This window comes from Amborella trichopoda, chromosome 1 (genome assembly GCF_054954075.1).
Source record: "Amborella trichopoda isolate Santa Cruz 75 chromosome 1, AtrichopodaSantaCruz75HAP2 v2.0, whole genome shotgun sequence".
Lineage (NCBI taxonomy): Eukaryota > Viridiplantae > Streptophyta > Magnoliopsida > Amborellales > Amborellaceae > Amborella > Amborella trichopoda.
Genome location: NC_142336.1, coordinates 30,848,547 through 30,861,697, shown reverse-complemented (window position 1 = coordinate 30,861,697; position 13,151 = coordinate 30,848,547). Strand labels below are relative to the sequence as shown.

Sequence of the window (13,151 nt, the reverse complement as noted above, 5' to 3'; positions counted from 1 at the left end):
GTAGAGGCCACTGCCCCTTTGTTCATTGTGTTAAGAATGGTGGATGCTGACAAGAAAGCTACCATGGGTATCCTTTATGAAGGTATTGAGAGGGCGAAATCAACTATTGGGGAGAAGTGTAGTTTTGCTAACAAAGTGATCTAGATTATAGAAAAGAGGTGGAACACCAAATTTGGACGTCCAATTCATTATGCTGGTAAATATATATTTATATCATTACAATGTTTCATTTTAAATCATTTTTTTATGAAATTGTAAATGACATTTTTCTATCTATATATTTTGTAGGTTACTACTTCAACCCAAAATTTTTCTATTTGACACATGAATATCCCCACAAGAATATGAAAGGGGTCTGATACATTATTGCAAGGTTGGAGAGACGCCATCGAAACCAAGTAGCAGCAATACAAGAGGTATTATTTAATGTTTGGGTAGGAACTTCATTGAGTTGTTATATTTGTGAGGAATAATGCACTAAAACGTAATATATTTGTTTTAGCTTGCTATGTATAGGGATGCTATAGGATCCTTCGAAACTATACTTGACAGGAATTCTCGAACTATGATGAATCCAGGTTATCCCCTCGCTAATAATTTGTTCATTCATATATTTAATCTTATGAATTGTTCTTGCCCTTACAATGCTTTTTGCATTTTAATCCAGCTGAATGGTGGGAGATATATGGTACTGATGCACCACACTTAAAGAGGATAGCAATCAAGGTGCTCTCCCAGACATGTTCTGTTATTGGCTGTGAACGCAACTAGAGTACGTTCCAATGGTTGCACACTACTAGAAGGAATCAACGTGCTTCTGAGAAGCTTCATAAACTAGTGTACGTTCGTTATAATTTAAACCTCTGAGAGCGACAAATAAGAAGGAAGCTTGAAGACTATGGGCCGATAGACTTAGACACAATATTTGTCACAAACACAACAGACTAATAGGTAGTAGAAGAGGAGTCAGTGTTGGACAAGAGAGCGTTCCTTGAAGCTATCGGTGAGGATGATCTTGAAGAAGGTGATGAGCAGCATGAAAGAGGAAGCAGTCAGCCAACGTATCCACAATTCGTCGAAGATGTCGGTGATATTGCACCTAATGAGGGAGAGTGAGAAGGGGATCTGAGAGAAATTGAGAGAGACGATGATTCTGAGGCCACCCTATCCCAGCCATATTATTCACATATCGAGTCCCAACAGCAACAGTGTAGGGAGTACACGACAGTGTAGGTGAGCATGAAGGATGGACAAGCTTCGGGGATTTTGGATTGGGAACACAACAAAACACTAACACTCAGGGATTTGGGTATAGTCAGACGCCTGTTAATATCAATGATTCGTTTTTAGATCGAATCAATGAATTGTCAAACGAATTCAATCAATGGCACCAGCGTGACTAAGAAGAACAACAACGTCGTCTGTCATTTTATTTTTATATCGTATGTTACTAATTGTATGCTTTATTGTAGTCCATGTACGTTGATATACTTATTCCATGATAATTCTATGTTTATCCTTTTGTGTGATGTAAATTAAATGCTGAATAGTAGTTCATACAGGGAAAGAACATATCAATATTCGCATATTCATACAAAAACATGAAAATTCTTAATGGAGTACCCTCATTTCTTATTGAATTCCTAAAAAAAAATATTTATAATAAATTTTAATAATTTTTTCGGATTTTTTTGAAACTTTATTCTGACCGATTCACTCGATTCCCGATCCAGATCGCCGATTCACCTATCCGGATCGTTTTTTGAAGTGCCCTATCCGGGTCACCGATCCACTTTTTAAACGAAGCAACTTTTTGAAAGTTTAGAACTTCTAAGTTTTGTGTTTGATAACAATTTTGAACTTCAAACAAAACTTCTAGGAACCGTACAAGTTCCAACCTTGCGTTAAAACAAAGGTTCCAACCAAGGGATGGAACTCAAAATTGGAACTTTATTTTTGTGAGCCCTGCCCGATAATCCTAGCTCCATTTCGCAGACCAGAAGCAAGTCCACCGCCGCCATCTTCAGGTTCGACCTCTCTCTCCAGGCTGTGTCTCCGCCATCTCTCATAACTATCGGTTCACAGATAGCCCTCCGTCCGCCATCTCTCACACAGGTTCGAGCTCTCTCTTCGCCATCTGTCAACGAGCTCACGGTTCGCAGATAGCCCTCCATCCGCCTCTCTCACACAGGTTCTTTGGTTTCTATTGATTATTGAAAATGGAGTTTTTCTTTGATTCTCAGAGATAGATTTTTTTGGCCTAGAGAGAGAGATTCATTTGGCCTAGAGAGAGAGAATCAATTGGCCTAGAGAGAGAGAGAGAATCGTTTGAACTGAGCACAAATTTGGGCTCCCCATGTTTTTTTTTTTCCTATATACCTATTTCTCTTGCTCGAAAAATTAGTGTTTCTGCGAAGATATTCTAAGATCTTGTGATATTGAAAAAGCTAGGTCTTGTGTTCGCAGGAACCCTTAGATTTGAAGTTTTTATTTTATGCGACTGTTATGTAGTTAATTTATGGCGTTGGTTTTGGAGGGATTTGGAAGTTGTAGAGGGTTTGATTATTTCCATCTCTCTTGAGATTCATGAAATTTCGTTCTGAATTTTTTGTTTGGCTTCTTTTTTTTTTTGGTTCATCTTTTGTTTGAGGGATTTGCGTTGTTTCTTTTTGCAAATAGAATTATAAGAGAATTATAAGGGGTGGCCTTATAGTTTTGGCGTATCAATTTCTGTGTTTGAACTTCATGGTAAGTGTTTTGGAGATGCATGCTAAAAATGTTGTGTCTGAACTTCATGGTAAGTGTTTGTTATCATTTTTTTTAGTGCTAAAAATGCTTGATTTGGTTTATCATCTGTGGGAGAAATTCTGTTGCCCATATTATAGAATCATAAGGTTTCCTTAACTCTTTTTTTTTTTGCATTATTCTGTTTTCCTGTGTTTATTTGTTAATCATTTGATTTTGTGGGTTCCTTCTCCATGGTCATACTTTTTTGTAGAATCCCGAAATGTAAAATTGTGAATTTTGGCAAAAGCCCTAACTTTCATTGGACTGGTGTTGTAATTTTTGCTTACCATTTTGAGTTATTGTTATTTGCTTACCATTTTGTTTTCATAGGAAAGTAGCGTGATGAAACAATGTTTTTATTCGTATTGAATAATAATCCTCGTGAGCTTTTTTTTTTTTTTTTTTTTGGATCTAAAGTCATTTATCGTAGTCCATTGCTTGTTGGTGGAATTTCCACTTTGCCATAGATAAGCAGAGACTTTTAGTTTAAGTTATTAAAGCCCCCATGACTGATCATCTTTGTCTAGGCATTCCTTGATTTTGTTTTATGTTTTCATTTCTACTGTTTAGTTCACACTTTGTTGTGTTTGCTAAGAACTGTGATTGGAATAGTTGCGGCCTAAGACTGGAGCAATTTTTGTTTGAGCAATCCACATTTTAATTTTGTTGGTTTCTTATACAGTGAGGGTACACTTGTGTTTGCTAAGGGCACCCTCTTTCCCTTATCATTGCAAAGCACAAATGCGAACTTCAAAGATGTGAAGTGAATATCATAGACTCTCAAAACTGAGTGAACTTGATACTCCTTACTCACAAGCTGCCCATTCATGAGCCTATATATGAGAGAGAAGTATTTCCTTTATTTTGGAAAAGATAGATATTGAGTGGGTCGCCTTACCTTTAAAAAAAAAGTTCCGACCTATGGGTCGAAACTCAAAATTGGAACTTTTTTTATGAGACCCCCCGATAACCCTATTTCATCTTTTCGTAGATAAACAGAGAAGCAATTCGCAGAGCCCTCCTCCATCTCTCACAAGAGCCTCCTCTCTGCCATCTCACCGCCATCCCCTCTCTCTGCCATCTCTTAAAAGCACTAGTTCTTCTTTGAGAAGCAGTTCGCAGAGAGCTCTTTCTCCGTCATCTCTCACACAAAGAGCTCGAAATATATATTTTTGGAGAAATCATCAGTAAGTAGAACTTCATTCTGAGCTTTTTCGAGTCATCAACCTCCCACTCTCCATTAACAGGTATGGGTTTTTTTTGTTTTTTTTCTACATACCTAATTCTCTTGCTCGAAAAATTAGGGTTTTTCTGCGTATCATTTTATTTAGTGCTAAATTTGTCTCTAACTGATTGTTCAAAATAATATTAGGGCTTTTGATGCATTTAAGTTATTGATGCATATGTTGTATGATTCCATTTTTTTTCCTTGAATTTTATGTCATTCCTTTCCATATTTTAGGGGGGAAAAACATTATTGCGTAGATCTTTTTTAATATCATACTATTAAGGCTTTTGATGCATTATCTTTTTTAATCATTTGTGTAGTTCTATGGGCTTTCTATTTCTTTATTATTTACGCAATACTGGTTTTTATTTTCTTGGTTTGAGTTTTTCAATTCATTCTCTGAACAGTGGTTTGTTTTGCTATCGTGATATACAATAATAAATGTTGATGAATGACTGATTATATAGAATATAATAGATCTGTTATTTCCCTATAATAGGACGGACCCACACATGTCATCAAGCATAATGAATGAGAATATAGGATCCAAAAGGAACTTGCAATTGACACAAGCAGAAGAAGATTATTTCATTGAACTTATGGAGAAGGAGACCAGGGCTGTAGGGAACACGGGGGAGGGGGTTTAAAAAAGGTGTCTGGAAACGGATGGTAGAAGCAATGACAATTAAATATGGGCCAGTAAACAAGGAAAGTAGGTGAAGGAGCAAGCACAAGTTCTTCAGAAACATGTACAATAACATAAAAAAACTTATGGCTGTATCCGGATTTGGATGGGATGAAAATAGGAGAATAGCAACCGTCGAGAGTGCTGTTTGGAATGACTTCTTAGCGGTATGTAATTACTCATTTGCATAGGCTTTTAAAATGTTGAATACGTTTAAATATGAATATCGTTAAAAATAATTTATGATCTTTCATATGCAAGCGAATGATTGGGCCAATAAATATCATAACAAGACTTTGCCTGAATTTTCGCTGCTAAGTAAGATCTATGAGGGCAGCACAGTAGATGAGACTTACAAATTTACTGGGGGTGGCATTAGAATTGAGCCAGAAAGGCCCAACGCTGCATTATCTAATGACCCCCCTTTAGAAGTCCAAGTCAAATCTAGCTCATCCTTATCTGATGGCCTAGTATCATCTGGAACCAAAAGACGACAGTCCCAAACTTCGATAGGAACACATCGTCGATTAAAGCAACCCACCTTCAATGACTCCATGACTGAAGCCATGACAAAGATGGCCAATACCATTGAGATGCTAGTACGTGACACCACAGGTAACAGTAGTGTGGTGGATGGTCCCAACGCTAGGAGAGAGGCCTTAAAGATTGTTGAAGGCATGTGGAGAGCAGGTGAAGTTGGTGATAATGTCCTTATAATGGCGGTAAGGATCTTCCAAGATTCTACAAAGGCGGAGATGTTAATACTTGGAGGATCGAAGGATGCAAAGGGCTTACTTGGATGAAGAGATGAAATGCCTCTAAATACTTGATTGACTATGTTTTCATTATGGATGTGGATGGCTTCTTTCATATTATGGTTTGATAAAGATTACTTTATGGTTTGCATTTTATAAATATGTATTGGATGAGTTCTTTCAATTTAATGTCAAAGGTTGCTGCATGTTTTTCTTTATGGATGTGGATGGCTTCTTTCATTTAATGGTTTGATTAAAGATTGTTTTAATGGTTTGCATCTTATAAATATGTATGTGGATGGCTTCTTTCGTTTTAATGTCAAAGATTGGTTTCATTTAATGGTTTGATTAAAGATTGCGTTAATGGTTTGCATCTTATAAATATGTATGTGGGTGGCTTCATTCATATAATAGTTTGGTTAAAGATTACTTTATGGTTGTGGATGTCTTCTTCCATTTCTAGTTATGGATCCCCAACGACGTCGGTTGACGGTAATATTACGTGCTGCATATACAATGTGTATTGGTATATCACTACGCAAAAGTGGAGAAAGCGTGTTCATACTTCAATTTTTTCTGGGCCCAATTATGTTCAATACTTGTTGTCAGGACACCCTCGTAAGTGCTTTGACCAGTTACGAATGGAAAGATGTGCTTTTATCAGTCCGTACAGTTTGTTAAAGGAGAGGACACACATTACAGATACAAGATATTTGGCAGTTGATGAGCAAATAGCCATATTTTTAAGCACCGTCACACACGATCAACAGAATAGGGTTCCAACATTCAGGGCAAACCATAAGTTACTATTTCCATAGAGTTTTACAAGCCATCTTAAAATTGGAACCCTTGTTCTTACAACCATCAAGCAATGAAACATCGGCCCACATTGTTGGTGTTACACTACGATTTTACCTATATTTCAAGGTATGCGAGTGTCAAGTAATTCACATTGGTGTTCTCACATCCACTGAGATCTAATATATAATAGTATGATTCTTTTATCTTAATAGGATTGTGTCGGAGCTATTGATGGGACTCATGTCCCTGCTCGAGTTCGTAGTCGATTGCATAATCGTTTTCGAAACAGAAAAGGTTTTCTAAGCCAGAATGTTATGGCTACGGTTGGTTTTGATATGCGTTTTCATTATGTACTTGCAGTTTGGGAAGGATCTGCATCAGATTCTAAAGTCCTATATGACGCAATTAGTAATGAACGCAGTAGGCTTGCAGTGCCTGAGGGTAACTCTATTCCTGCTTATGTTTCGTTGCTTAGGTCTATACAATATTTTTAGTGTAATATTTGGCCTTACAATATACTCATTGCACAAACATGGTACAATAAAATATTCCCTTGTAGATGGTGGGTATTCTACTATGCATGATTTCATAGGACCATATCGAAGAGTCCGTTACTATCTAAACGAATTTACTTCAGGCCCATGAACTCCTTAAAATCACAATGAGTTATTCAACAAGCGGCATTCTACGCTTAGAAATGTGGTGGAGAGGACATTTGGACTTTAGAAGACCAGATTTCCTGTACTCAAGAATCAAATGCAGTATCCTTTACGAACACAGGTCGATGTAGTTATTGCATGTGCACTATTGTACAACTAAATCATGATGATATGGGGAGCCGAAAGCAGAAGAGAGCTACGTTTTCGAAGGAGGGATGAGAGTCAACTCGTAATTAACGGAGGTGATGGTTTTTCGCAATTGACTAAGGGGCATGCTGATCATGATGTTGGCGTCAATCTGCGAGATGCCATGGCGACGCAGTTGTGAGAGGCCTACCTAAATCACTAGCATTTGTAATTAAACGTTGTTCTACATGTAATATGGACCTTATTTTGTAGCTACAAATATTGAGTCCTCGTCGAATGTTGTCTTCATTCTATTGCATTTTGAATTATGTATGGTTAAGCTATTACAAGTTATTGTTGAATGGGCTGGTTTTATACATAGTTTTCTTTATGGATGCATGAATTGTGAAGTTATTGTTGAATGGATTGGTTTTGTACATGGTTTTCTTTATGGATGCATGAATTGTGAATGTTGCTTGACATGCATCACAAATGTCTTAACATATAACATACAAATGTTGTGTGCCGTTATAATCTTAGTGAGTGAGAGAGAGCACACAAATGTTATGTGCATGACTTGTGAATGACGTATATTTTTTATGTGAATGATGCATATTTTTTAAGCTGGGATACAGATGCATCAGTGCTGAATGTAAGTAGTGCTCAAGTTATTATGGGTTATTCTTAAATGGGCAGATTTCTTGCTGCTTGCATTGTGCATGTGTGTTTGAATATTCAGTTTTTCGATTCGTTCTTGGAAGTGTGGTTTGTTTTGTTATGTTGACAGAGAATAATAGGATCTCCATGAATGATTTTTCCAATTAGGGAAAAGTGTTGCATATATTTGTTTTCTGACTGATTGTAAAAAATGAATGAAAATTATTTTCAAGAGAAAAATGAATAAAAATTAGCATGTTGAAACAATGATCATTGCAACTTCAACATGTATTAGTTCTTAGAAACCAAAATGCATTTTTATCATGTGGTATTAGTAGTGGACATATGAAAAATGTAACTCTTGCCAATGGGATGAAAACCGGCCTTTTATCTAATTCAATCCAGATACCCAGCTCTTCTTTAACTTCCCAGGAGGTTATCAAACACCGAAACCAGAAACTTTTTAACTTCTCAGGAGGTTATCAAACACAGAAACCAAGAACTTCTTAATTTATTAGGAGGTTATCAAATACAAAAATCAGGAACTTTTTAAGTTCATAGAACTTAAGAACTTCTAATTTACAGTTCTTAAAGAATCAAGAGAATAATATTGAACATGAGTATTCCTAGTTCCAAGTGAGACACACCGTATCAGCCAAATTACGTACCGATTTCAGATTCACAATTCATTATTTTATTGGAAACAGTGTTTAAAAGCCGGATCAGCACGGCATATCATCCACCCACACATCTGTATCAAAGTGTTAGATCGTCAATATGGATCGGGTTTTGATCGGTCGGAATTTAGTAATTCAAAAAACATTAAAACTAAAAAAAAATAATTGAAATTTAAGTAGAAGTCTTTGGGTTGAGGCATAAGGGGGGGACCTTGAAAAAACATTACATATACTTAAAAATAAAAAATGAAAAAACATGGGTTTTTACGGAAGAATACGGGCAGGACCTATACTATCCCAAAATCAGCTTGGTTGTGACTGATTCCCCTCTAAATTAGTGATTCATATGGAAAAGGTTGTGGTTTGTATAAGCCTGAGGCTCTAAACAATCAAAATAGGGTGTACCTTTAAATAGTGCGGAAATATGTTGTTTTAATATTAGGAATCTTTACTATGACTTAAAAAATTATTCTTTTCTCTAATAATAAAATTTAAAGTTAAAAAATTAGTGAAGATCTGACAGATCTATTAACGTTTAAAAATCTTGAAGTTGATGATTTAGATAAGGAGAAAGTTTATATAAGGTTGCAACCTTAAGACGTAGAATTAAAGATGTACTTAAAAAATCCATCAGAAAAGGTTGGTTTAATATTAAAAAACTCTCTAATTGATCATCTCCACATTGGGATGTGTGAATATGAAAAAAAAGCAAAAAAAAAAGATTTTGAGTCCTAGAAGTAGTGCATCTTGCGACATATTATCTGGATTGTCCATGTTCAAGATTTTCATATGTTTATAGATCTATTAGATTTTAACAATTTTTTAAGTTTAAAATTTTATAATTAGATATAAAAATAGATTTTCACATAATCCTAAAAAACATTTACACGAAAATTACATGTACTTTGGTGGTACGCCTTAAATGGATTGTTTAAGGTTGCAACCGTATAGAAATCACACCCATTAGATAATACATTACAAGATAGACTATTTTCAATACTTGAAAACTTTGTTTTCTCATATCCATATATCTTGAGATTGAGATGATCAAATGGGCCAGAAAAGTATGGTAATCGGATTACCACCAATAAATGAAGAAAAGAAAACATGTGAAGGTTGTATTTATGGAAAATTACACATATTACCATTTTCAGAATTATCTTACAGAGATAAAGCTCCATTGGAATTGGTTCATGTTGATATTTATGGACCGACTCAAACAGAAACTTTCAATAAAAAAAGGTATTTTTTTCATGATTGTTTATGATTATAGCAAGATTATATGAGTATATTTCTTGACCCAAAAATTAGAAGCATTTTTAGTTTTTATTCAGTTTAAAAATGATGTAGAAAAACAAAGTCGTTTTCCATTAACAGCCTTGAGAACAAATAGAAGAAGAGAAATCACATCAACATAATTTTGGAATTTTTGCAAAAATAATGGAATTAGAAGAGAGTTAATAGCAGCATATACTCCACAAAAAAATATAGTAGAGCGAAAAAATAGGATAATTGTTAAAATGGCCCAAAGTATGTTAAAAGGTAAGCATCTTCCTAATAAATCGTTATTTATACTGTTGTCTATATTCTTAATAGGTCTCTTACTAAATCTCTTCTGAATAAAACACCTTTTGAGGCCTGGTATAAAAGAAAACTAAACGTATATTATTTCAAGGTATTTTGTTGTATTGCTTAGGGAAAAAGAACTTCTCAAAATATAGAAAAATTTGAAGAAAAAGGCGAAAAATATATCTTTATTGGATATAGTGAAGTTTCAAAAGCATTTCTCCTATTTAGTCCAAAAACAAATAAATTGGTAATTTCTAGAGATGTTGTATTTAATGAGAAAAATGAATGAAAATGGGGAAGAAAAATCTGGCCAAGAACCAATAGCACTAATAAAAGAAGAAGAAAGTACTCCACAAGAAAGAGCAAGCTCTTAACTACCACGCTCGATATCATGTCAAAGAACAACATCTCCAGGCACACCAAGTCAAGACTCATCAAACTCTGAGACACCACCAAGAAAGGTACATTCACTAACAAAAATTTATGAATCATGTGATATTGCTCTTTTTGCTAGTGAGACAGAAAAATTTGAAGAAGCCATAAGAAAAGAAGAATTGATAAAAGCCATGGATGAAGAAATAACAGAAATTGAGAAAAATCAAACATGGGAGCTAATGAAACCAACTGAGGACAAAGAAGTCATAGGACTAAAATAGGTCTATAAGACAAAATATAATGAAGGTTCAATTCAAAAACACAAAGCCCAGATGGTGGCAAAAGGCTATGCTCAACAACCAGTTCTGAACTATACTGAAACTTTTCCCTTAGTTGCACGAATATAAAGTATTAGAACTGTCTTAGTGTTAGCTAGACAAATGAGATTGCTAGTATTTTAGTTAGACGTAAAATCAGCATTTTTAAATGGAGAACTTGAAGAAGAAGTGAATGTTGAACAACTTCAAGGATTTGTGATAAAAGGAAAAGAAAATGAAGTATATCGACTTAAAAATAACTTATATAGATTGAAGAAGGCACCATGAGCATGGAAAAGTAGTTTTGACAAGCATTTTTCTCCCGAATGATTTGAGAGAAGTCTTAGTGAACCATCACTCTACATAAAAAACAAAGGTACGAATGATTTTTTAATAGTCTGTCTTTATGTTGACGATTTGATTAATACTTGTACTAACCAAAAGATGATAGAAGAATTTAAGAAAAGTATGATGAAGGACTTTGAAATGACGGATTTGGGCCTCATGAGATATTTTTTTTGGGGAGTGGGGGCAGCAGCAGCAACTCAAAGGAAGCTGTTCGTATATTGAATACAACCGATCATGTTGAACTCCCCATCAACAGGTACTCGGCGATTACCAATCTCGGCTTTTCCCTTGGATGCACTGCCGAGGTTCTCTACTCTCCCTGCTTGTTGGTTGGTTGAATACCTCCAATAAATTTATGAAAATTTCTTTCTAAAAATCATGATAAGAAACCTATGAATTGAAGGAGTTGACATTGGATTTTTTAGACTTATTTGAATACATAGGAATGCAAATCAAATAGGAGTGCTATTTACATGTACATATATGTAAACACATATTGTGATATGGATTGGTCTATATCAATCCCATATCTTGATAAAAAGATAGTGTGGTAGAAAGATTCATATAGTTCTTTCTACCGTACTATCTTTGCTATCTATATCCAGTTGATTCAATCGAATCAACCCATTTAAGACTTGGAATTGTAAGAATTAGAATCCCTTTCATTTCTTCAATCATTGATCATTGATAAGAACTAATAACTTAAGTTTCATTCAACACTTGTATTAAAAAGGATTCTTGGTTTCCTATCCCATGCTGAGAAAGTATCCATTCTTTGGTTCGAAATACTTTAATTGGTACGTGCAGGAAATAGGCCAATTAAACAACTTTTTGCTCAATTTATCGTGGAGTGAAATTTTCATCGGTACAAGTCAAGAAAATGGATCCTTGGCTTTTGATTTCAATAGAAAGGATACGGCGAGGATAAATACATTCTTTCACTTCCATTCTGATTGACTGAATATCTCTCATAAGAAATCGAAAGAAGATCCAACGATTTCTTCCAAAAAATCCCCAACGAAAAGATCGATCATAGGTTTTTTTTTTTTTATTTCTCATTTTCCAAAGTGTTGTTTGTTCAATATGAACCAATCGAAAAAAGCATAGTGTGTTGGATTCAAAACTGCAAGTTCGGTACATGGTTCGTACCTAAATCTATGGGCTTTAGGGAAAAGCGAGAATTTTTTTTTGTTTTTTGTTTTTGTGAGAGTACATTATAGCTTAGTCCCTCGAATTAACAAATTTACATTAAAAAAAATAACAACTTTTTCTTTTTGAACCGCCCTGTGATTTGAAAGCTTATTGATTAAATTGTGCTTTTTACAAATGTAATTGGACACTATATTTTTTTATTTAAAATTTTAGGGTCCAATTTACAATCACTATATAATTACTTTCAAAAAGTAAAGTTTTGTATTTTGGAACTAAATAGGTCTTTTACTCTAGGCAATGAATTTGCAACGTTCTCCATGAGAGTATATTAGACTCGATTTGTCTCTTTTTTTTTTTCTTTTTTTTTCAAGTGAAAGCTGGGTTCAAGACTTGAAAATCAGAACCTAGTTTGTTTCCTACTTGGTCCGAACCCACCATTCTTAGAAATCTCGATTCGGACCTTCAAGTTCTTTATATAGTTTACCTAAAAAACTTAGTCTTGAAGTTCAAAGTTATGAATCTACTTTTACCCATGAAAAGATTTCGATACTAGACAACGGTAGTTTGAGGTAAAATAAAAAAGGGAAAAGTATAATTTGAATCTACTTTTACCCATGAAAAGATTTCGATACTAGACAACGATAGTTTGAGGTAAAATAAAAAAGGGAAAAGTATAATTTTGGAAGTGTAAAATATTGGGCACTATATTTATTAGTCTTGCATGGCACTTCTCTCAAATCTCCTAATACTTGTGGCATTGTGATGTAGTATAAAATTACTGGCAACTAATATGAAAAACTATCAAAGGGGTTTTATACAATGAGAACATTTACGTCTGGTACAAGTATCTCACAATTACTTACAACTACCTTATGTAAAATTTGATAGCTTGGTTGTGCCACAAAGTTTCAGAAAATTTATTTCCAACTTTGAGCTTGGTCAATGAACTAAATGTAGCCACCCAATTTCACATCCAATGGTTAAGATTAATTGTGACCACCTTGTGCCAAAGGTA

The 13,151-nt window shown here is 34.7% G+C and overlaps 1 long non-coding RNA gene across 9 annotated transcripts; it reads left to right on the top strand.

Moving 5' to 3' along the window:
• The first annotated feature begins 1,920 nt into the window (after positions 1-1,920).
• On the top strand, positions 1,921-7,418 carry LOC110006561 (uncharacterized). 9 transcript variants are annotated; one of them, XR_016052260.1, is made up of 5 exons: positions 1,921-2,191; positions 3,779-4,034; positions 4,515-4,867; positions 6,617-6,697; positions 6,894-7,418. It is a non-coding gene; the product is annotated as an uncharacterized LOC110006561 (long non-coding RNA). The 9 variants fall into 9 exon arrangements; XR_016052259.1 differs by having other exon boundaries at positions 6,816-7,418; XR_016052268.1 differs by lacking the exon at positions 4,515-4,867 and having other exon boundaries at positions 3,779-3,974.
• Positions 7,419-13,151: the final 5,733 nt, after the last annotated feature.